This window comes from Sander vitreus, chromosome 4 (assembly GCF_031162955.1).
Source record: "Sander vitreus isolate 19-12246 chromosome 4, sanVit1, whole genome shotgun sequence".
Classification (NCBI taxonomy): domain Eukaryota; kingdom Metazoa; phylum Chordata; class Actinopteri; order Perciformes; family Percidae; genus Sander; species Sander vitreus.
Window position 1 is genome coordinate 8,133,197 of NC_135858.1, and position 22,478 is coordinate 8,155,674.

A 22,478-nucleotide genomic window follows, 5' to 3' on the forward strand; every position below is an offset into this window, starting at 1 on the left:
TACGCTTGCACTGCCTCTCCCGGGCTGTCAGCTGTTCTCTCGGAGTCTCCCTACAGTGGGAGCAGAGTGACTGCTGCTCGTTAGCTAACGTTAGCTTTCTAATTTCACCCATCCAACATGCCTTCATCATACACTGGTTAGCGAAAATTTGCCAAACAACATTGTCACTCATCTGGCGATAGTGATGTGCTTTCCTACGATGTGAAAAGAGCGTGTGAATTCAACATTAAGTTGTTACATTTAAAGTATTGTATTGTGTAACCTCTCAGTTTAAGGTTAAGAGGAAGTTACAGTAAACATAGAGCTTTTATTGTGACGGGAAAAATGGGAAAAATGGGAGACGTGCAGTGCTCACTTTATTGGTTGCTTTATTGGTTCCGGCATTGGAAGCCTGTGTCTTTATTTTAAAGCCAAACCTGAGTCTAGACAATATAAGAAACCCTTGGTTACACATTTAGCTATTTTAGAGGCTGTGGACGTTGTTTACTTCATTAATGTGTTTACTGTGTTAATGGACTGAGGATGGGAGTAGGATTCGGTTCGGTTTTGGGTTCAGCAGAATCTCAACCAGTGGATTCGGTATTTGGCCGAAACCCCAAAAATCTGGATTCGGTGCATCCCTACTGGAGACAATGAAATGACGAAGCAACTGATGGGGTACAAAGCACTGTGATCGGTGATTGTCTCCTGTGAGTAAGAGAGACAGCATGGGACATTTTAGATTATTTGATTTGGTGATGTAAACCAAATGGATGGTGCATATTGAATGTTATACCCTGGTTTTGATGATAGAAAGAACTTGAAGGAACCAAGAGAAAAAGAAAAAAAAAGCCTTCCTGATCCATAGGGTAAGAGTAGGATGATCTAGAAATAAAGTATGTTCATTAGTATGGATCATTTTAAGGGGTTCTTCTGCATTACCTGGTTGCAAAAAGGACAGAAAAAGGCAAAACTGGGGTTTGAAGTGTGTTTCACAGCACAAAAATACTTACAACTTCGGACAACATAGTCAGATGAACACAATCACACAGCATGTGCTGCTGGCTGTTGTGGTGCCAGTGCCACCAGCTGCCTGATGAAGGTCCAGTGAAGCCACCACCAACAATATGCATGATGAGTGTGAGTTATCAAGATGATTAATGTAGCAGCGCTCTTTGTAAGCGAGTATTGACAAGGTTTCCAATCTGACATAAAATGTGGGATCATTGTCGTCCTTGTTGGAGTCACAATTACAGTGCAGTCAGAATTCAACTTTTGGGCAGCAATATTATGACAAGCGTTACATCTGATTTATTATTAATAAGCAGAAGAAGAAGATTTGGAAGCATATTCAAAAATACCTGAGTTGTATTTATTGCAAGCGTAGCATGAACAAGTTGTAGGTACATGCTTGGAGCCCAACTGAGTAGACAGCCAATAACAAGGTATCATTATCCTAAATGTGTCGAAACACACAGAAACATTGAAAATGAAGCTTTGAAAATAATAATTCAGTTTTGTGTTTATACTAGTATTGTATAAACACAAAAACAGTACTGTGAACTGACAATGATGTAACAAGTAAAGTAATGCAAAGATGCAATCTCCTGGCAAAGACAGCAGATGACACCGCTGGAGAAGGAGCTACAGGTACGTATCACATGAAAATCCATCTTGCCAGTCTCCAACCTAATGCGTTTGTGTCTGAACTACCAGCGGGCCGCACCAATCAGCGTCCGGTGAGGAGCTTGGCAGCTATGGACGTAGTTTAGGTGTGTGTGAAGGCCACGACTATTGCTTCAAAACAACAATTGAGAGAGTGCCTGCCCTTTCCCAAACAGTTTCCAATGAAGGCTTCTCAGATGGTTATGTGTTAACAAACCATCTGGGGCGTCAGGTTATAAAGATGAAGCGATAACATGGGATTCTGCAAATGAAGTGGGGCCATCTAAGGGTTAGTATGAAAGGTTGAAGGTGCAGCATAGCTGGTAGCAGAAGCAGGGCACATGAGGCATGCATATTTCTTTACAGAACACCTTAAAGCATCATGAGCATTTGAGCCTTGGCAGCTGTTTTAAATGGAGATAAATAGTGAAGTTCTTCCCCAGAGACAACAAGCACTGAGGAAGATTTAGGAAAAAATAGTACACTGATCAATGATGGACTCCTGTGTGGGTAAAAGATAGAGTCGTCGGTTTTAAGCTTACATGATTGGTTGATACAAGCCAAGAGGGTGTTACCTGTTGAATTTTAAACTGACCGGCAAAGAAGGAAGCAGGACAATTTATGGGGAGAAGCCAAGAGGTGTAGCTTAACTGATTAGAGAATGAAAGAGTACGGGCGAAAGATTTAAGGATGAAGTCTTCCTAATTGAACTTGCGCTAAACTCCATTAAGTGATGCTATATTTCACCGCAATATCCCATAGGCAACAAGCTCACTGGAATCAATAAAACACTGGTTTATACTGACCTCGTACTTCTAACAGATTTTTATTTATTTTATTTCCAGAGTAGGATCAATATGGTTCTGATGATCTCTGGCATTAAGTGGCCCAAAAACTGATCCTGGATCATTTATGGCACATAAAATATCCATTAAAAGGACTTTAATTTTACAATAGGATACAAAGAGAGAGATGGGAAATTTTAGAAGAATTATAGGACCATAATAAAGACAATTAAAATTGAAATCATTTCAACACATTTTGTAGCCATAATGGATATTTAAGATTGAAGGTTTTACTTTCATTATACCCCTGTGATGAAACCTGGGTTGTTGAGAGAGGTAAAATTACCACCAAGAATGCATTGTCGAAAGCTGCACCAGTATATGCCTGAGTCCAATTCGGTTCTCAATATGACATCTGTGAAGGGGGAGATTAGAGCATGAATCACAAATACTTCCTGCTGCCCCCTGGGATAGTCCTGAGGAAAATGCATGTGACCCAAGCATGAGGAATTCTCAGGAGCTGTCAGCCGAGATCAAACTCATTTGCAGACCACAAGCTTCGGTGTGCACACGCATTGCTAACATGGACACAACGTCTAAGATTGGATTGCTTTTCCCTCTTCTCCTCTTCTTCTCCTCTCACTTTATATTTATAACACAGATGTAAAAGCAATAACAACCACACATACTAATGATAAAGAAATCAAACTTAATAACAGATTAGCTCACAAATAAATTAGATAAATGTGAGAATCAAATATCCTATGCCATTTCTAAAACTGCATGCACATTTTTATGTGTAGATGTGCTGGATGGTGAAAGAGAAGACTAAACATGATTTAAAATATTGTATTTTTCTTTGTGTTTATAATGAGTTTTTTGTACTGTTTTGCCACAACACCCTCATTAAGAACATTCAAAGTGAAATGGAGATGGGGTCTAAATTCCAGTTTGTTATAATGAACTCCCCGTTTATTCAAGCCTCACCTCTTTTACCCTATTAGCTGCAACCCCGGTGACCTAAGAGACATACACACAAATATGTATATACACACAGACCCCTTTTTTCCTCAAGGACAAACAAAGAATTTCAATGGACTGTGTGAATTTACATATGTGCCCCTGCATTTGTGTATTTATGCCTTATAGCTCCACCTGGTCTCTGTGGATGTGTTTGCATGGTAGTACCATACACCTTCATACACCGCAGGGAGGCCGTAGCTTCTAACCTATTTACTTTTTAATATTCTCTCATCTCTACCAGGCTAAATCATGTCCTGTACCCACCTATCCTATGTGCACACATCAGCTACAAGGCAGAGTCTGCCCGGAGAGGATGAACAACACACAGCAATGATGGACGGTGTCATAAAGTTGTGACTGAGGCTGTTCTTTTCTGTAACTGGGCCCGGAGTGGAGGAGCGAAGACAATGTATGTGACTTGTGAAACCAAGTTGGCCAAACATGGAGAGAGACAAGGAGCGGCGGCAGAGTGGAGCTGGTAGAGCCTGCGGCTTTGGTGATAATCTCAACACACACCAAGCCCTGAGCGGGAAGCTGGCGCCCATCGCTTGTGCTGCTGCTGTGCCTGTCACGTCTCTGCAACCTCCCAGCAGAAATAACCAGTGATGGCAGAGCTGGTGGCCGGATGCAAGGAGGTGCCAGTGGCTATAACAGCAGATATATCGCTTATGAGATCAGATGTCTGCAGGGCTAGAGAAGCCATGAGAGACTGTGAATGAGAGAGAGAGAGAGCGAGAGTGAGATGAGGGAGAGAGAGAGAGAGAGAGAGAAGAGAGAGAAAGATACAGCATTCACATCAGGAGGAAATTGCTTTGCTGCCACCAGCCCTTCGGTGGTAAACACAGCGAGTTAGTGTGTGTGGCAGAGAGTCGGTATAATTGTCTTGACATGGACATTGTTTCGATGGACAGAGGCAGTGAGGAGAGAGAAAGGAAGAATGTGTGTGTGTGAAAGGGGGGAGTTGGGGGGGGCTGTGAAGTATGGATTCAGGAAATTGGCATGGCGTTCACACAGTGCCTGGGTAAAAGTGGCTCAACAGCAAGAGGAGAAAATTGTTTATGAAGCTTTCCATCCCCGAATCTAAACTGAACAGCGAGGGGTGGGAGGGGAAGGGAGACAGAAGCGGATGGGAGAGAAAGACAGAAAATTGGATGGGAAAGTGTCTTGGGGAGAGGAAGTTGAATAAGAAAGCAGCAAGTTGAATGTACTGTATGGATTAGAAATCAGATATAGCCCAGAATGGACTGTGAATCTAGTGCAGCCTATAGGCTGAAACCACACCAGCACAGGACTATTTCCTCTTTTTTCTCACTTCAGAACCTATGGTTATGCACATAACAGTATACACTCTCATAATAATTACTACTATAATTCACAAGCTCAACCATTCAGGCTGAATTTATGGCACCATCATTTACGGTTACATAAAATGACATTGTATAAAAATGCAATTGTGCAGTATAGGGGCCATTTTGCAATGGGAGAGCCACATTAGCTCGGTGACAAACATAATGCTTCTCTGTGGCAGTGAGCCTGGTTGATAAACTGGAAATAAAGTAGATGATATCATATTCAAGCCAAAAAGAAATAATTAAATATTCATTGTTGATGAGCGTGTGCTGATACCATTATATATTGTAATATATTTATATAATGGGGTACCTACTGTATATATTACACACATAAATTCAAACCACAAATTGCAGGACTAGAATTTGGAATCTGAAGACACTTACTGTATATATAAGTGTCTTTTTGCGTAGGCAACAATTTACTATGTAAAATGTTGCACACTACCAATACTTCCTTTATACGCAGGTATTACACATTTTTTACTAGTGACTGAACTTTTTAGGCTAAATATTCTGAATAAAGGACCCCATTACACTAAGTCCACACGTGCAGCCACAAAGTCACTGCGTCATCCCTCATTAATCAACACCTCATAGAAAACACTCTGACATACTGCTGCATGTGTACTTGTGCATGCATCCACTCTTTTCCTCTGCCTTCACTCCCCCATTGGCCCAGACAATAAAACACAAAACAGCCATGCCAGCTTCGACTGTCTTGGAGGGATCTGGCTAACCAGCCTTAGCGGGGAGTGTGCCGGGTTCCCCTTTAGCTGTGCCACAAGACTGTGGGGGCTGTGGGGAGATAATCCTGCCCTGCTGAGTACAGCAGGCATCAGACACATAGGGAGGAGTGGATTACCCCGACTGGTGGAGATAGCAACAAGCTGGAGAGTGGGGGGGACTCTGGCCCAGATAAGAGCACAGGAAAAGGAGCAGGGCTACAGGAGGGGATAAGACAGGGGAGGAGGAAGAGTGCAGTATTCAGGTAGTAAGCAGAAAGTGGAAGATGACGATCTGGTGAATAGACTCTGTGGAGAAAGAATGGATTTACTGAGACTGGTTTGGTCGAAAAGAAGGACATTTTTCTCTCTTTGTTAAATTTTTTATTTCTGATGCTGAATATTAAACTACTTGGCACTCTATGCCTACATTTTCATACTGTGTAATGTTCAGAATGTAGAACTTATAAAAAGTTTGAAACCTTTCATACAGCTTATCACAGTGTTTACCGATGCTTACGACCCCCTGCTAACTCTACCGCTAACTGTGTAATAATAAAACATAAGTAAGAATAATAGTAATACTAAGAGCAAGAGCAATAATACCAGTAATATTAGGGGTAGTAATAACAACAAAACAAAAGTAACCATTCAGTTCAATGTAAATGGAACCCAACATGCACCATTTTATTTCTGTAAATGTCTAATGGTTTATCTCAACATTAGAGTTAGTCAATATTCTTTATATCATTCACAGCTATTCAAATATCGATCATCTCAGTTCTGTGGAAATTGCTACAATGTGACTCATTGATTCAGCTTGCATTACTGATGTGAAAAATTGGCTTTTAAATGGCATCTCTATTTGAAAGGTATTGACATTACCAATATTACTTGTACCACTTTTATATGTTCACTATACTTTTATTACCCCTTCTCCTACATTTCTTTGTCTCCCTTTTCCAGCAATGTGTTTATAATGAGTCAGTCCTTTTCAACAGTAGGCTACCATGAGTCTTCTGAAAAGCAACAGGATCTATTCTAGTTGCATTTTTTAGTGTCTCTTGTATCCCACCATGCTCATACAAGCTGCATTTCTAGTCTATTCATAAAGCTATGAGTCATTGTCTCGTTATCGATAATGCTACCTTCAGGCATTCTAAGGATTAAACCATAAATATTCTAATTTGAATAAAAAAAATGGATTAGTACTATACTTCAGCTGACATTTGAATGTGTAGTATTCTATTTTTTTCATGAATCTCCAACATACTGATAAGGATGTTGACAAAAATCACACTGAATGTTCGTTTGTTTTCATTTAAAATGATGTTGAGCTATAATGGGCAGTGAGGAGTTAACCTGAAACCTTCTCCCTCCTTTATACATCATTGATCGTCTCACACTAATTAAACCATAGCCAGGACTATTTAACCAAGCTAACGAGAACAGGCAAATTCAGCGAGAAAGAGAGAGAGAGAGAGAGAGAGAGAGAGAGAGCGAGAGAGAGAGAGAGAGAGAGAGCGAGAGAGCTGAGGATAATTACCTACAATTCAAACCCAGCAGTTAAAAGGCAAAAGGCCAGTTACCAAAAACAGTATTGAAGAGCCCCCAGATATATTTATTGTTTGGAGCTTTAAATTGCTAAATCAAAAGAATAGTTCAACATTTTGGAATTACACTTATTCTCTTTCTTGACTAAAGTGAGATGAGAAGGCCAATACCACTCTTAGCTTATAGAATGTACAAAAAACAGGATCCAGGGAGTCTTGCTTGATATAAATTGGTGCAGACAACCATGATAAAAAAACAGGGCACTCCGTCTTTAGGTTAAATAGTATTATAATTGTATTATTTGAGAATATAGGCAATCTCACTGACCAATGCATATCGACTATAGCTCTTCATCAGGGTCTTCTTATGATGTTTTCTGTGGTTTGCAGCTGAGAGTCGCCGGAAACCACAGAAAACGCTTCATCAAAAATATGTGCACATTTAAATCCTGTACAATACCAACAGTATTACTGCACATGTACATGTAATACTAGCCAGACTACGCCCACTATATTTATCATGGATCTATAGGCAGCTAGATAGGTGTAAAGCATCTACATGCTCTCATGCATTTCCTTCCTCTATTCAGTAAATCAGAGATCAATTAGAAAAAAGTGAAAGCAGAGGGGAAGCAGGGAGCAACTTACAGAAATGAAACGCAACCAGTAGCTCATCTGGTGATGCTCACCTGGGGGCATCTGCTATGAGGAGTCAAGATCAATAATGCATCTGCGTGAATGTGAGGGACGCAGCTCAAAGGCATTTGCTTATCACAGATGCCAGTTACCACTTTCATCCCGGGGACATGCCGCGCTCATGTGTGCAGGTGTGTGGGGAGGTCGAGAGAATGCAGTATTTACACATCTCCCATCATGTGTTATTTATTTCACACCTTGATGTTTTCATCTACCCTGTGCCTCTGAGGAAATCAGCACTCAAAAAGCAACACAGGACGTTTAAGTCACTCATGCAACTGTCTGTTTTTAACCTGTTGGCCTAGTTACAAAATCCAATTGCATTGAACATTTGCTCTATTAAGTGTTAAACTTATTCCAAAGAGGTCAAATAAGAATTTAGTAGTTAATTTAAGTTAGATGCAGCCAGAAGAGTTTCCATGGCAGTTAGCAGACTGCAACAAATAAGTCACTGCAGTCATTCCAGCAGCCATGTTTTGACTTTGCTCTCAATAACTGATCTGGACCTGTATTAGGTCATTTGTCCACACATAAAACGTAAATGTGACCACTGCTGCTGTATTGACAGTCAGCTAAATTGACAACCTGTGGATGTGTTTTCTACGGTGGCCCTGAAGTGCAAATCACAACAGCAAATAGAAAAACACAACGGCAAATAGGAAAACAGAACAGCAAATATGAAAACACGACAGCAAATATGAAAATACAACAGCAAATAGGAAAACACTTCAATAAATCACAAAACACAACGGCAAATTCGAAAACACGACAGCAAATAGGAAAACACGACAGCAAATATGAAAACACGACAGCAAACATGAAAACACGACAGCAAATAGGAAAACATGACAGCAAATATGAAAACACAACAGCAAACATGAAAACACGACAGCAAATAGGAAAACACGACAGCAAACATGAAAACACAACAGCAAATATGAAAACACGACAGCAAATAGGAAAACAAAATGGCATTAACTTCTACCGGAAAAGGTAGGACCTATCTAGCAGAGGACAGAGCCTCCTGATTGGACAGTCAGTGTCTGTTAAAAGTAGGCGCTTTTCCGTGTTTTTCACCTCTCCTTCCTGTTAAAAGACAGACAGTCCGTCTGTCCAATCAGGAGGGTCCGTCCTCTGCTAGATAGGCCCTACCTTTTCCGGTAGAAGTTAATGCTGTCGTGTTTTTATATTTGCTGTCGTGTTTTCCTATTTGCTGTCGTGTTTTCCTATTTGCTGTCGTGTTTTCCTATTTTCTGTCGTTTTCCTATTTGCCGTTGTGTTTTCCTATTTGCTGTCATGTTTTCATATTTCTTGTCGTGTTTTCCTATTTGTTGTTGTGTTTTCCGATTTGCTGTTGTGTTTTATGATTTGTTGAAGTGTTTTCATATTTGCCGTCGTGTTTTCCTATTTGCCGTCGTGTTTTCCTATTTGCTGTTGTGTTTTATGATTGCTGTCGTGTTTTCAATTTGCTGTTGTGTTTTCATATTTGCTGTCATGTTTTCCTATTTGCTGTCGTGTTTTCATGTTTGCTGTCGTGTTTTCATATTTGCTGTTGTGTTTTCATATTTGCTGTCGTGTTTTCCTGTTTTGCTGTCGTGTTTTCGTATTTGCTATCATGTTTTCCTATTTGCCGTTGTGTTTTCCTATTTGCCCTTGTGTTTTATGATTTGCTGTTGCGTTTTTCTATTTGCTGTTGTGATTTGCACTTCAGGGCCACCGTAGATTTGTCTAGGTTATTATAACATACTGACCGGTCTAATTGGTTGGATATGGATGTGCATTGACACAGCTAGACACAGCTTTACAACAGAGGCCAGCAGGGCATGCAAATGAGCAGTCACCTGACCTGATATGGTTGAGGTTGTATACAAATCAACAAGTTCTCCAATGACAATATAGGTGGTTTATTCCTACCCTTTTATACAACCCACAGCGGTGGCAGGAAATACAACCCACATCTAAACCAGAGAATGAAATGGTCGCGGTTTTAAACACGTCGTTAACGTTGTGAAATGGTCACAGCTTGGTTAGGTTTAACCGTTTAGGCACAAAAATTACTTGGTTCAGTTTTAAAAAAAACATTGTGGTTTAGGATAAAATCATTACTCCTGCATATGCACATGATGTAGAACGTGACCTCTTTGTTCTGTAAAGTTAGAAAAACGTGCTGTTTACTTTTATTTTAAGTAGGGCATGAATCCCGGTTTCCTGAGTGAAAGCCCTGTGTTTGTGTGACCCATTCATCACAATAACCTGCCTCCTTACGTGGAATTTAGTACTCTTATACTTTGTCACCTTATTTTCTGCTTTGCTCTCCTCATAAGTCATAATTGCTGCTTGACTTATGTGGGCATTTTTTGGAGGAAGACGATTATTTGGAGGATCAACAGACCCAAAATGTCCATTACGATGTCCAATAGGTAAAACATGTTTTGTAGGTATAGGATGTACAGTTCATAGCTGAACTGTGGGAGATAGCTATGGGTACCAATTTTAACTATACATTTGAATGATATGTTTTAACACAGGATTTTTTTTCACAACAGGTGTAATTGTGAGTATGTGAGTGTGTAGCGTTTTACCCATATCCCAGCAATCAATTAGTGACCAAAAGTGGATTCTATAGGAATGATGACAAAAGTAAGACCTGTGTTGCTGAAAGCAGAAAGTAAAACAAATTCCTTTAAGGTTTTTGAGAGAGATTTTTGCGATGCCCTTCTGGTGAAAGTAAGGTAAGTGTACCTCCCCCAACAATTTCTACATGCTTGTTTGTGAATCACACAGAGAAACAAATCACCTGGCCAGCCGCCGAGTGAAGTCGTAGGGGAGCAATCAAAGAACAGATGCGGAAACTCTTTGAGCCACATTTTCAATAGAGTGAGAAAATTGCTACTGTGGTGATTGTGCCACTGTATGAGCTGCCAGTATCAGGGAGAAAAGGCAGACTGGAAGCTGTATTTGTAAAGACATTGCAAAACAATGTCGACTCACTTGTTTTTTCACATATCATTTATTAGTCTTTCAGAATTTTTTTTGATTAAGTGCAAACATCAAGTGATGTAGAACACTGGAACACAAAAAACGTACTTCCTTTAATTCAGTGGTCATTATGTTCCATTTTTAAAATCAGTGAGTCACTGAGAAATAAATACAATGCATTATATATTGACTCACAAACACTCGGGGGTGTAAACTGAATCAAAATCTGAACTCATATATATGCACACCATTTATGAGTTTTTGATAGGTTAGTATACACTCATATATTTTTCACCCATTTTGTCTTCCATCTACAATATATGCCATCCCTAAAACTAGAGTCCAGAACTTTGCATGGCAGCTCATTCATGATTGGTGTGTGTGTGTGTGTGTGTGTGTGTGTGTGTGTGTGTGTGTGTGTGTGTGTGTGTGTGTGTGTGTGTGTGTGTGTGTGTGTGTGTGTGTGTGTGTGTGTGTGTGTGTGTGTGTGTGTGAAAAGTGCACTGCTCTCAGGCACTATATAAGTGCAGTCCATTTACCATTTACCTGGTACTTGTGTCTATACCAATACCTGTAATCCGATTAGTACTTAAGAAACATGTTACACATTATTTTAATTGGTCAGGTCTGGACCGAGGCCAAAGGTGGCAGTAAAGAGCCAGTAACAAACAACATCAAAGGTGGGATATATGGATCCTTTTCTTCTTCATTTAATAGTTGGTGTGTGTTAGGTTAACTGAGTGGTTGATTGTCCACATATTGAACAACAGTGTGTTGACTTCTACTCATGGCCATATGGACACTTGGTTCACCTAATACTTTCATGGATTAAAGCCTACAAGCAGGACAGGCCTGAGGACAAAGCAAGTATGTGGTTGCTTAGGGCCCTACAACCACTAGGGCAAGACAAGGATTTTCTAGCTGTTGCTATGTTGTTTGCACTTGGAGAGCTGGAGGAAACTGTTTATTTGGAATCACTGCCATGTGGATTTACTCATGTAGTCCATGAATGCTGTCAGATATGATTTGTTTATCTTTTTCAGAGGCTCCCCAGTCACATTTATTGACAGATAAATGGTAGGACATAATAGAAAGCACATGTAAGTATGAATTTTTATTGTATAGGTAAGCGACGTATACAGCATTGTTTATTTGTTAACCTGTCTTACAGTCAGTAACATCACTGTCAGTCGTTTGTCATCTGTGTTTTGTGTACAGACACAAACATACTTTTATTGAAACATAGACATAAAATATGACAAGCACTGATATTCTAACATCCTGTTTTTACTTTCTAGAAATAGCTTTCACCATTGTGATGAAATTTACACTGCTATATAAATTCTGAGTAACACTCACTCATTCATTCAGAATTGATTAGGTTTCCCAGATTATAGAATAATGATCTGTTACATCAACAATCAATTTTCAAGGAGAAAAGCAAAACACAAAGATAGCTGAATTAAGTGAGGAGAGAAATGAAAGGAGGTGAGAATTCAGAAGGCTAGAAGAGAGATGACAGATACATCTCAATAAATCACTGCACCCGTAGGCCTTCACACACTACTGTTTGGTGTTTGTTTTGCTGATTCATTTAGACTTACAGTTCATGTCAGAGTACACCATTCCGTTCCTGTTGACATTTCAAAATATTGCCCCTGGATCCACCCACTACAGTTTTGTCACTGGATCACAACAATGTATCTGCTCTTTCAAAAATGTTTATACCAGCCCTCTTCGTTTTAAAGCAAAGCATCACATCTGAAATTGGATTTTCACAGAGGTGGGCTACTATCTGCATTTTTACGCAACACATACGCTGACATCTATACACCTGTTAAAAACCCTCCTGGATCAGCAAAGTAGAAGCTCTTTTGGGTAATGCTCCTATTGCACCAGTTCCCCGCGGCTCTCCTCCTGCTTCTCCCCTCACCTCTCTCTGAACTGATTAAACACATCTCTTAAAGCCGGGCCCAATGAGCCCAGCTGACAGCCTCTGGGGTCCTGCAGCTCAGAGAATACACACAGGCCTTTATGGTGCTTGGTTGGTGTGGTAAAGTGTTTGGTACATGTATGGGCATGTAGTGAGATGTACATCTGTGTTTGTGTTTTGTGTATGTGTGCGTGGACATGTTGAGCTGTTGTGGACAGGATGTGGGGCTAGATATCATATTTTGTTTGCCTTAGCCAATGGATAACCTTGCACGCTGCCACACACGCATTCACACAAGCATTTACACACACAGACACATGCACATGAATTCATTGCATCCCCTTGGCAATGTTTGGTGAATCAAAACCAAGTTCAAAAAGAGTTCGTTGCACACACCCAGACTCAACTATGCAGACACACATTTCTTGCCTATTATTTCTATATTTCTACTTGGGCTAAGAGTTTGCAGCCCCTGCAGTCAAATTTCCTAGATCCTATTTAGCCACTGAGAATTGAGTTTTCACTCAGTTAACTGTATTTGGTATTCAAAGAAATTCACGGGGTGGAAATGACTGCTCAACTAATGCTCAGAAACAACATATAAACAAAAAGGGTATAAAATATGCATGCAGATAAAATGGGAATTACTGTACAGTGTAAGCAAATCAGCTAACTTTATTTGCTTTTGGGTTTGCCTATGCAAAATTGTAGTTTGACTAGTTGTCTCTACAGTATGCTTAATTGTGCCGATTAGGTTGTGTTTAGTATAAGAAAAGTTTCTGCTGTACTGAAGAAATGCAGTACAAAAGAAAAGACACAGTTTGTTGGAGAAAGTGGAAAAATGCAAAGTTAGCAAAGTAGAAACAAAAAGAGGCTCAAAATGCTTGAAAAAGAAGAAACTTATTCAGAATACGAGAGAAACTGACAGAGCAAAGGAGGGAGAATGTGAAAGCGCATTGATCAGCGTGGATTCGAGAACAAGCCCAGCTTTCTGGCTCAGTGTGACGTGGGCCCGGGCCCAAATCAGTCAGACAACACCTTTGAAATTCTCAATAGCTTCCTTGTGAATTAGCCGTCCCCTTTCACGGCTGCCTGGAGCAGATAACAGGCTCAATTCTGTTAACAATCTCACCTAATAGACTTCTTCCCTGTCAATCACATTTCAAAATACCAATACAGCCCAGGAGCTCACTCACCCACTCACACATGCAGACACACAAATACTCTTGCGAACACACATGCTTAACACACATGCACACGCTCACACATTTGTTTCTCACTTTCCGCCATCTTTGACTGCCTTTCACTTTTGGGTCAGTTGTCTTTGGAGTACGCTCCACCAGCACTTGCATTTGTGCTGTCAAAAAGACTTGAGCAAGTGCATGTAAAAGTCCTTTCAATGGGAATTTCAAAACTTCGAACACACTGCCAGAATCAAGTATCGTAGAGTATCAAGAAACCTCATACCAAAACATCTTTAAAGCTATATATCAAAAAATGTATATTATTGCCTCAGTGTTAATTGTATCGCTAAAAAAAGTTGTATACATTTTAGTCTCATTTTAGTTTTCATCAGTATGAATTTTGAGGCTGCAGCTGTGCAATCCTTGTTGAGTAAAGTTACCATAGCTACAGGTGTGGTATCATCTACATTTAATCATTCCTTCTGATAGCAACTCGAAAGATAGCAAAATAAAAGTAATGTTAGCATTAAATCAACGTCACAGCATTTAACAGCATTTTAGCTTACCTTTTTATAAATGGTATGCTGGTCTGCATGTTTTCTGTCCCAGTAGTAGTGTTTTGTTGCCGCTTTTTGTCTTGAGTGTAGATGAATTAGTTAAATGTCTTTCTTCCAGAAACACATTGATAGAAAGACGTTCCGTCTAATCATTTGCAATGGTTACTTTTTCCCAAGTTTTATTCTCTTTATTTTTTTTTTAAACACGTGAAAAACACATTGTCAACGAATATCTGTTGTCATAGTTTACATTGACGAAATTAACCCTGGTGTGCATGTTATGCCTCTGTAAATATGCTTCTTTCACATACCCACTGAAAATACACAACATTTTCAGATACTGTAAATCACATCCGTTTGCAAGCAATAATCCGGTAAAAATATACAAATTGTTATCCTTCATAGCACCTTTTTTTTAATTTAGTACATTTGTCATGGCCTGGCTCAGGTGGTCATAACAAAGAGGGAGACACCATGTTAAATGTTTAAATAATACTTAAATTACCAAATTAGACCAAATAAACTATATACAGAATGGGATTTGGAAATCAGTGGAGTCAGTGGTGTGCATGAGGGACAGAGGTAAGTGTGTGTTGGTTTGTAAAGTGTTATCTTAGCAAAAGGCAAACCTAGGACAACATAACCAAACAGAACCAAACCAAACCAAACCTTGGTGTGCCTGTGGAGACAGCCAGAGCAGGGAGCAGGAAGAGACAGAGGATACTGCAGCTTAAATAACCTCAGCACACCAGGCCCAGGTGACCTGAAAACAGGAGGCACAGGTTAGAACACACCTCCACAATGTCAACAGCAGAAACACTCCACAGTGACACCACAGGGGCATCACAATATAAACATTATCAATGTAAAAAGTGTTGAGACGTTTTGTTGTGCTCTCAGGGATCACTTATTATCACGTGTCCTGATCCTAGACAGCATAGAAAACTGTAGAAACAATAGGATACAATGTGGAAAGAAAACAAAAATATGATGTGATTAAATACAATGCAATGCGATATAGTAACATGATATGACATGATACAATATGATACACCATAATGCAATATGATACAGTGCAATGTGTGATACGATATGATACAATCTGATTACTAGTCCATAGGAGCTGCATACACAAGCAAAGTCTGCAATCTAATTTCCTTTGATTAAATGTATGCCTCCTACAGTGGAAAGCAGAGCATGCAATTGTTTCTGTTTGTGTGTGTGTGTGTGTGTGTGTGTGTGTGTGTGTGTGTGTGTGTGTGTGTGTGTGTGTTTGTAGGTTAGTTACAGCTATTTCAAAGGGTGCATAGCCCCCACTGTGACACCCTGCCACTTGCTTTTCTGTCAGCTGGCACATTTCTACATACTGCTACGACAGACAGGATCCTTACCTCAAACTGTGCCAGATCAAAACTGTGCTTTCCTCTGCCCTGCCTCACTGCAGAGACCCTGGTGTACCATGTGTGCATCAAGTGGCACCTAGATTAGCAGCACCTTCGGGGGTAACCTCACAATGCACCTCCTGCATTTTATCTGCATAATAGTCTTGGTTACCTCAAGCTTAGATTTCCTCCCTGGTGGGTAAGAGAGCACCATGGTCTTTATAAACTCTGAGCCTAAATGCCATGACCATGGCACCCTGGTGAACAAAATACAAGAAACCAAAGGAGTGGCCTACTTGTAATATCCACCCAAAGCTTAAAAATATAAATGCAAGTCTCGCTGCTGGAATATTGCTTTGTCTCTGTTACATGAGAATTACATGAAAACCTCAGAAATTGGTCTCTCTCCCTACCTCCGTTCTTGCAAAACACAGGAGGCCATCATATTGATTGTGGAGCTGTTTTTAGTACTCAGTGAAGCTTGAATAGAAGGATTTAAATACATATCTTTCTGCTTTTGAAACCATTCTTGCGGGGAAGGAATTTACTTTGCTTTAATATCTCAAAACTTAAATTTCTTTTATAGCTGTTTTTCAGTACACACCTTCAATATTGGGACTTTTTTTGTATGACAGAAAACACTAGCACACTGATTACAACTCTGTGACATGAATATGAATACGGCCAAGCATAAAAAGTGCTACTAAGTGCTACATATGTTTAATGGTACTAACCAAGCAAAATAAAGCTTATTATGTACTCCACATGCTCTGACTGCATAAGAGGCACTCATTCTAAAAATGACCTATCCCCTTTCCTCACCCCTTGATAGAAAGTATCAAAGGTTAGAAGGTAGAAGGTAGAAAGGTTAAGGATATTAAGCACAGTGGTGGGATAATTGGACTGGACCTGCACTAAGAAATGTTAACAATGGCAGTCAGAAACATTTAAATACACACATGAATTGTGTGCCTAATGAACTAAATTAAAAACATGAAATGGTAACTCATTTGGATTACACCTCACAATTTATATAATAGTAATAACTTTATTTGCATAGCACCTTTAAAAACAACAGCTTACAAAGTGCTTTAACAGAAGAGACAAAAGCATGAACAAAACATAAATATACACAGCACATCAGTACACATAGCTATACATACATAACAAAAGATGGAGCAGCTCTAAAGGACAAAAAAAGAAGGAAAATGTACAAGTAGATCAAAGATAAGTAATAATAGTATAAATAAATGTACAGTGTAATTCTAACCTATTTCACAGTGTACTAGTACAGTACATACTGATACATACATGTAGGGGAGCAATATGTGATGTTAGGGAATACGAGGGAAACAATCTATATTTAAAAATGATTTGTACAAAGGCATACCTCTTCTATTATTACGGTGTACAGTATGACTTACTGAGCAACAATCTGGCGTTTGGCATGAACTTAAAGAGAACTTATACATACTGTAAGTATTTGTAACTTTAAAGTGTTACCTATACACCATATAAAAAGGCCTAGGTAAGCTGCATACAATGGAAAACAAAAAATTTTTTATAGAATAAAATCATGAAACACAAAATGAAACTCTAGATGCCAGTAAAGGTAATATTTATTGATTTCAGCAATTAAAACAGAAGTCAGTTTTATATTTGATTTCTATTAATATAAGGGATTCCATGTAAGGTTGTAGCGGGATGGGTTATAAGATGTATCTTTGAGCATGGGTTACGGATCACATGCTTACTGTTTTTAGAATTTCTTGATATTGTTATGGTTTTTGGTCTTAAATGCGATCAATGGCTGATCCAAATACGTCAATTTAAGAATTTAAGTTAATGTTTTGCCACTCATCAACATTGACTTGTGTGTGATTTGCACCTTATAAAGTCACTGTAGTCACATCATATAAGGTGTAAATTGCAATTGCCAGTGAGATTTTGAAATCCTAAAACCGTCCGTACAAAGGCATTCCTTTAGGATATATATGTAATAGTGGTGGAGGTCTGCTAATCCTGTTGTGAGCATGTGCACCTCAGTAGTTCTTCAATATGCTATTTATTTCTGTTCAGGACCTGGAGGAGGAGCGTCATCACAGGGACAACGGTTTCAACATCCTGCTTCATACATTTCATACCATTTCACACATCAATCGTGTGACTATAATGACTCTTAACATGACTGCCATGCGACTTCCATGACACGTGTGACACCACAGTGTGAATCATCAGAGGTGTCAAGTAACAAAGGACAAATACTTTGTTACCTTACTTAAGTAGAAATTTGGGGTATCTATACTTTACTGGAGTAATTATTTTACAGCAGACTTTTTACTTCTACTCCTTACATTTTCACTCAAGTATCTGTACTTTCTATTCCTTACATTTTAAAAATAGCCTCGTTACTACTATTTCAGTTTGGCTTGTTTTCATTCCGGCTTGTCATCGTTCAAAAAAACACACAAAAAAACAAAAACCTATCCAGATAAATCGCGCCATCCGGATAGAATTAATTTGATTGTGGTTGGATGAGAAGTATAGACATATACCATTCCGACACCGTATTGGTTTGTACGCAATTCATCGCACCTGCACATGACACAATCATGTCACACTCCAGCAAGGAAATAGCAGACGTATGTAGCCTAGTACGAAGATGTCCGTGGCAGAGACTCAAGAGAACTCGAGCGAAATGTCCCAACCAAGTACCAGCGAGGAGGTTGGTAGCCAGGAAGACCAACCAACCCTTCTACATCCCTGGCCGTACCTGGAAGAATTTTTCAAAATGGTTGGATGCAAAAACAACTCCTTTCGAATACACTGCAAGCTCTGCGCACCCAAGTACCACAAGCTAATTGTTTCCAAAACTCGACATCTAATTTGAAAAAGCATATTGATATATTTTTTTTCCTTACATTACTTTTACTTGTATACTTTAAATAGTTTTGAAACCAGTACTTTACACTTTTACTTGAGTAAAAAGCTTGAGTTGATACTTCAACTTCTACAGAAGTATTTTTAAACCCTAGTATCTATACTTCTACCTGAGTAATGAATGTGAATACTTTTGACACCTCTGTGAATCATACACAGATATTAAATGCCAGGGAGCTCCGCAACACAATAGAAGTGATGAAGCCTCAACCTTAAGTGCAGGGATTTCTATTTGTTATCTTACTGTACTACCTAGATAACTCAAATGAATCTCATAGGGTGTTAGCTATGTTTGGCAAATGTTTACTGTAATGCACATGTATGATGAAACATGGCGTCCTGTAAGACACATCAGCCACACAAAATTGTACAAAAACAACGCAGATAATACACTCTTTGGACACAAATATGCACAGTGATGTACTTTCACACACTCATAGACTATCACACACATATACACAGAACAATCCCCTGCAAAATTATCACACACAGTCTCTCTCTCTCTCTCTCTCTCTCTCTCTCTCTCTCACACAGACATGCACACACACACACATTCTCTCTCTCTTTTCTGGCAGTTTTTCGTCAGTGCTAAGACCACAGGGACGGTTGACATTTCACTCTGGCTCCGTTTCCATTCCCTGTGATCACAGCTATGCTGCTTCGCCTCCCTTAAAGGTCACCGTTGTTGTTTGTCAAAATTCCAACAAAAACACACCATGCAATGCTCTTTGTGAGTATGCATGTGTGTACGTGTGTGAGAGAAACACACACACACACACACACACACACACACACACACACACACAGAAAGAGAGATAACATTTGTGTGTTGAACTTAAAAATGGGATTTTAAAACAAGGGTTGTCAATCAAATCAAATCAATTTTGTTTTAGTCAGCCACCAATTGTGCAAGTTCTGCCACTTAAAAAGATGAGAGAGGCCTGTAATTTTCATCATAGGTACACTTCAACTATGAGAGACAAAATCCAGAAAATCACATTGTAGAATTTTTAATGAATTTATTTGCAAATTATGGTGGAAAATAAGTATTTGGTCAATAACAAAAGTTCATCTCAATACTTTGTTATATACCCTTTGTTGGCAATGACTGTGTGAATGTCTTCACAAGGTTTTCACACCAGTTTTGTTGCTGGTATTTTGGCCCATTCCTCCATTCAGATCTCCTCTAGAGCAGTGATGTTTTGGGGCTGTCGGCAACACAGACTTTCAACTCCCTCCAAAGATTTTCTATGGGGTTGAGATCTAGAGACTGGCTAGGCCACTCCAGGACCTTGAACTGCTTCTTACGAAGCCACTCCTTCATTGCCCGGGCAGTGTGTTTGCTGAATTGCAAAAGGGTTCTCGACTGTTGTAAAAAGAAGTGGCTGATCTTTAATGCAATATCTACATTGCCCATTATCAGCAACCATTCATCCAATGTTCCAAAGGCACATTCTGTTTACAAATCTGATATCATTTTAAATGGCTAACTGAGAAAACATTGGAGAACCTTTTTGCAATTATTTAAGCACATAATGTAATCTGAAAACTGCTGCCCTGGTTAAAAAAAACAATACAACTGATCACAGCTGGTATTCTGTCTATAATGGAGTGGAATGGAAATTTCTAAGTGACCCCAAACCTTTGACCGGTAGTGTGTGTGTATATATATATATATTTATATATATATATATATATATATATATATATATATATATATATATATGTTGTTTTGGGAGTCATTGGCAATCGACCTATTCAGTCAATTAAGTATGAGAAAGTGTTAGACTGGGTAAACCTGCCAGCGATTTGATTTCGCCTTGCAGCTCAGGCTGGAAACCTGTACGTTTATCTATCCTGCTTCCTTTACAATTTTGCGGGGACCAATCACAAACTGGCTTATCCACCTGGCGCGCTATTGGCGGATTTAACACAATGACGATAGAGAAGTGACCAAGCAGCTTCTTGTTTACATTCGGCCACCGAAGCGCAGCAACTCATTGATGCCGCTGTCGCTGCTACGTCACCCGGATCGTTGGTCTGATTGGTTGAAGGACTATCCAATTGCGTACAGAGTGTCATTTGAACTATGCCCGTTGATCACACCTCTTGTGCAGTAGAAAATACAGAGCAGACTCCCCAGACTAATGTTCAGTTTTAAAAGGATTTAAGGTTTTAATCAGGATAAAGATCATCTTAGATGTACTACACTCTTAAAAAGGTGTATTTCAAAACCTAAGCATTGGATGAGTCGCTGACAGGAAGAAAAAAAACAACTCTGGGTAGTCAACTCTGTAACTCAAAAATTAACAACCAAGTTTTGTTAATATTCAAGTAGTGAGGCTCAACAAATGATATTCCAATTTAGCTTGGAGTAATGAAATCAATGACAAAATCTTAAAGACAGCATATACTGAAGGATGTGCTATTCGATTTTGATATTGATAGTTGCTTACTTTGGAGAGATCCAGGCTAGCTGTTTCACCCTGCTTTCAATCTTTATGCTAAGATAAGCTTAATGCCTCCCCTTTTGCAGTTCCATATTTACAGTAAAGCACATACATGAGACTGATCACGCAGCGGAGTACTGATCACGCAAGAAAGCAACAGGCTGTTTTTATGAACCATTCATACATATAGCTATGAAAAGTAATGCACTGTAATTTGTATGTATTCCACGTATTTATTACTGTATTCCCCACATTGACTGCCACTGTATAGGACCACAAAGATCCACGATCAATGAAGTAACAATGTGATGCTGTTTTCCCATCCTCTATCCCAAATGTGACATAAATGTACAATAATGCATTAGACCAACAAAATGGTAAAATTTACTGTTTGGTATCTTAAATTATAAAGAGTAAAATTTGGTTAGCAAAGCCCTGTAAATGCTGTTCACGTGTTGTGTTAAAAAAAAGTTTAAATGGAGGAATGCTCATTTTAGTGGGGTGAGAGAAAGCTGTAAAATGTAGTTTGACGGTTGAGATCACCTGTTTCTCTCTCTGAACAGGCCCTTGTACTGTACACTCCTTCAGCACTTTACTTTACTACCACATGCAATTACCACTGCCTGATTCTTTTGTTGGGTATAGCAAAAGAGCCTCAGAATGTGCATGTACCAGAGTCCTGCAGAATGGCCGACAAATTTGCTGATCAAAGCTCTTGATTAAGGGCATTTTAAAGGTGATCTGATTAGGTATTGTTCCAGCTGCTCCTCGTCGGATAATAGTGCACCTAACGAGCTTTCATGTGAATGTGAGGTTACAATGCATCTCTGTACAAACTGTACCACTGCTGCTATAGGCTTAAAGGACAATTCCGGCGCAAAACAAAACGGATGTGTATACACTCTGTCGTTCTCTGGGACATGTTTTCATGCTAGTCGAATGTGTTTGTAGCTTGAAAGAAGCTAGCGCGGACCGCTGATTAGCTTACAATGCTAGTATTTGGGGCACAGGGAAAGTAAAAACAAATTGCTATTTTGTACCACTAAAAAGGCTCAAAATATCACCAAACTTCAATAGTAGCATAATGAGGGCTCCTACATGTTAACCGAAGCAGAGAACTTTGAACTTTGTAAGTGTACAGACAGTTTATTGAACGAAGAGCTGCGGGAGCTCCGTGAAAGGGCTACGAGAGAGAGAGAGCTATGCTGCAACAGAGCCTCGTACTTCGGAAAACCAGTCATGACTTACAGCTGGCGATGCAAACTAAAATCAAAAGCA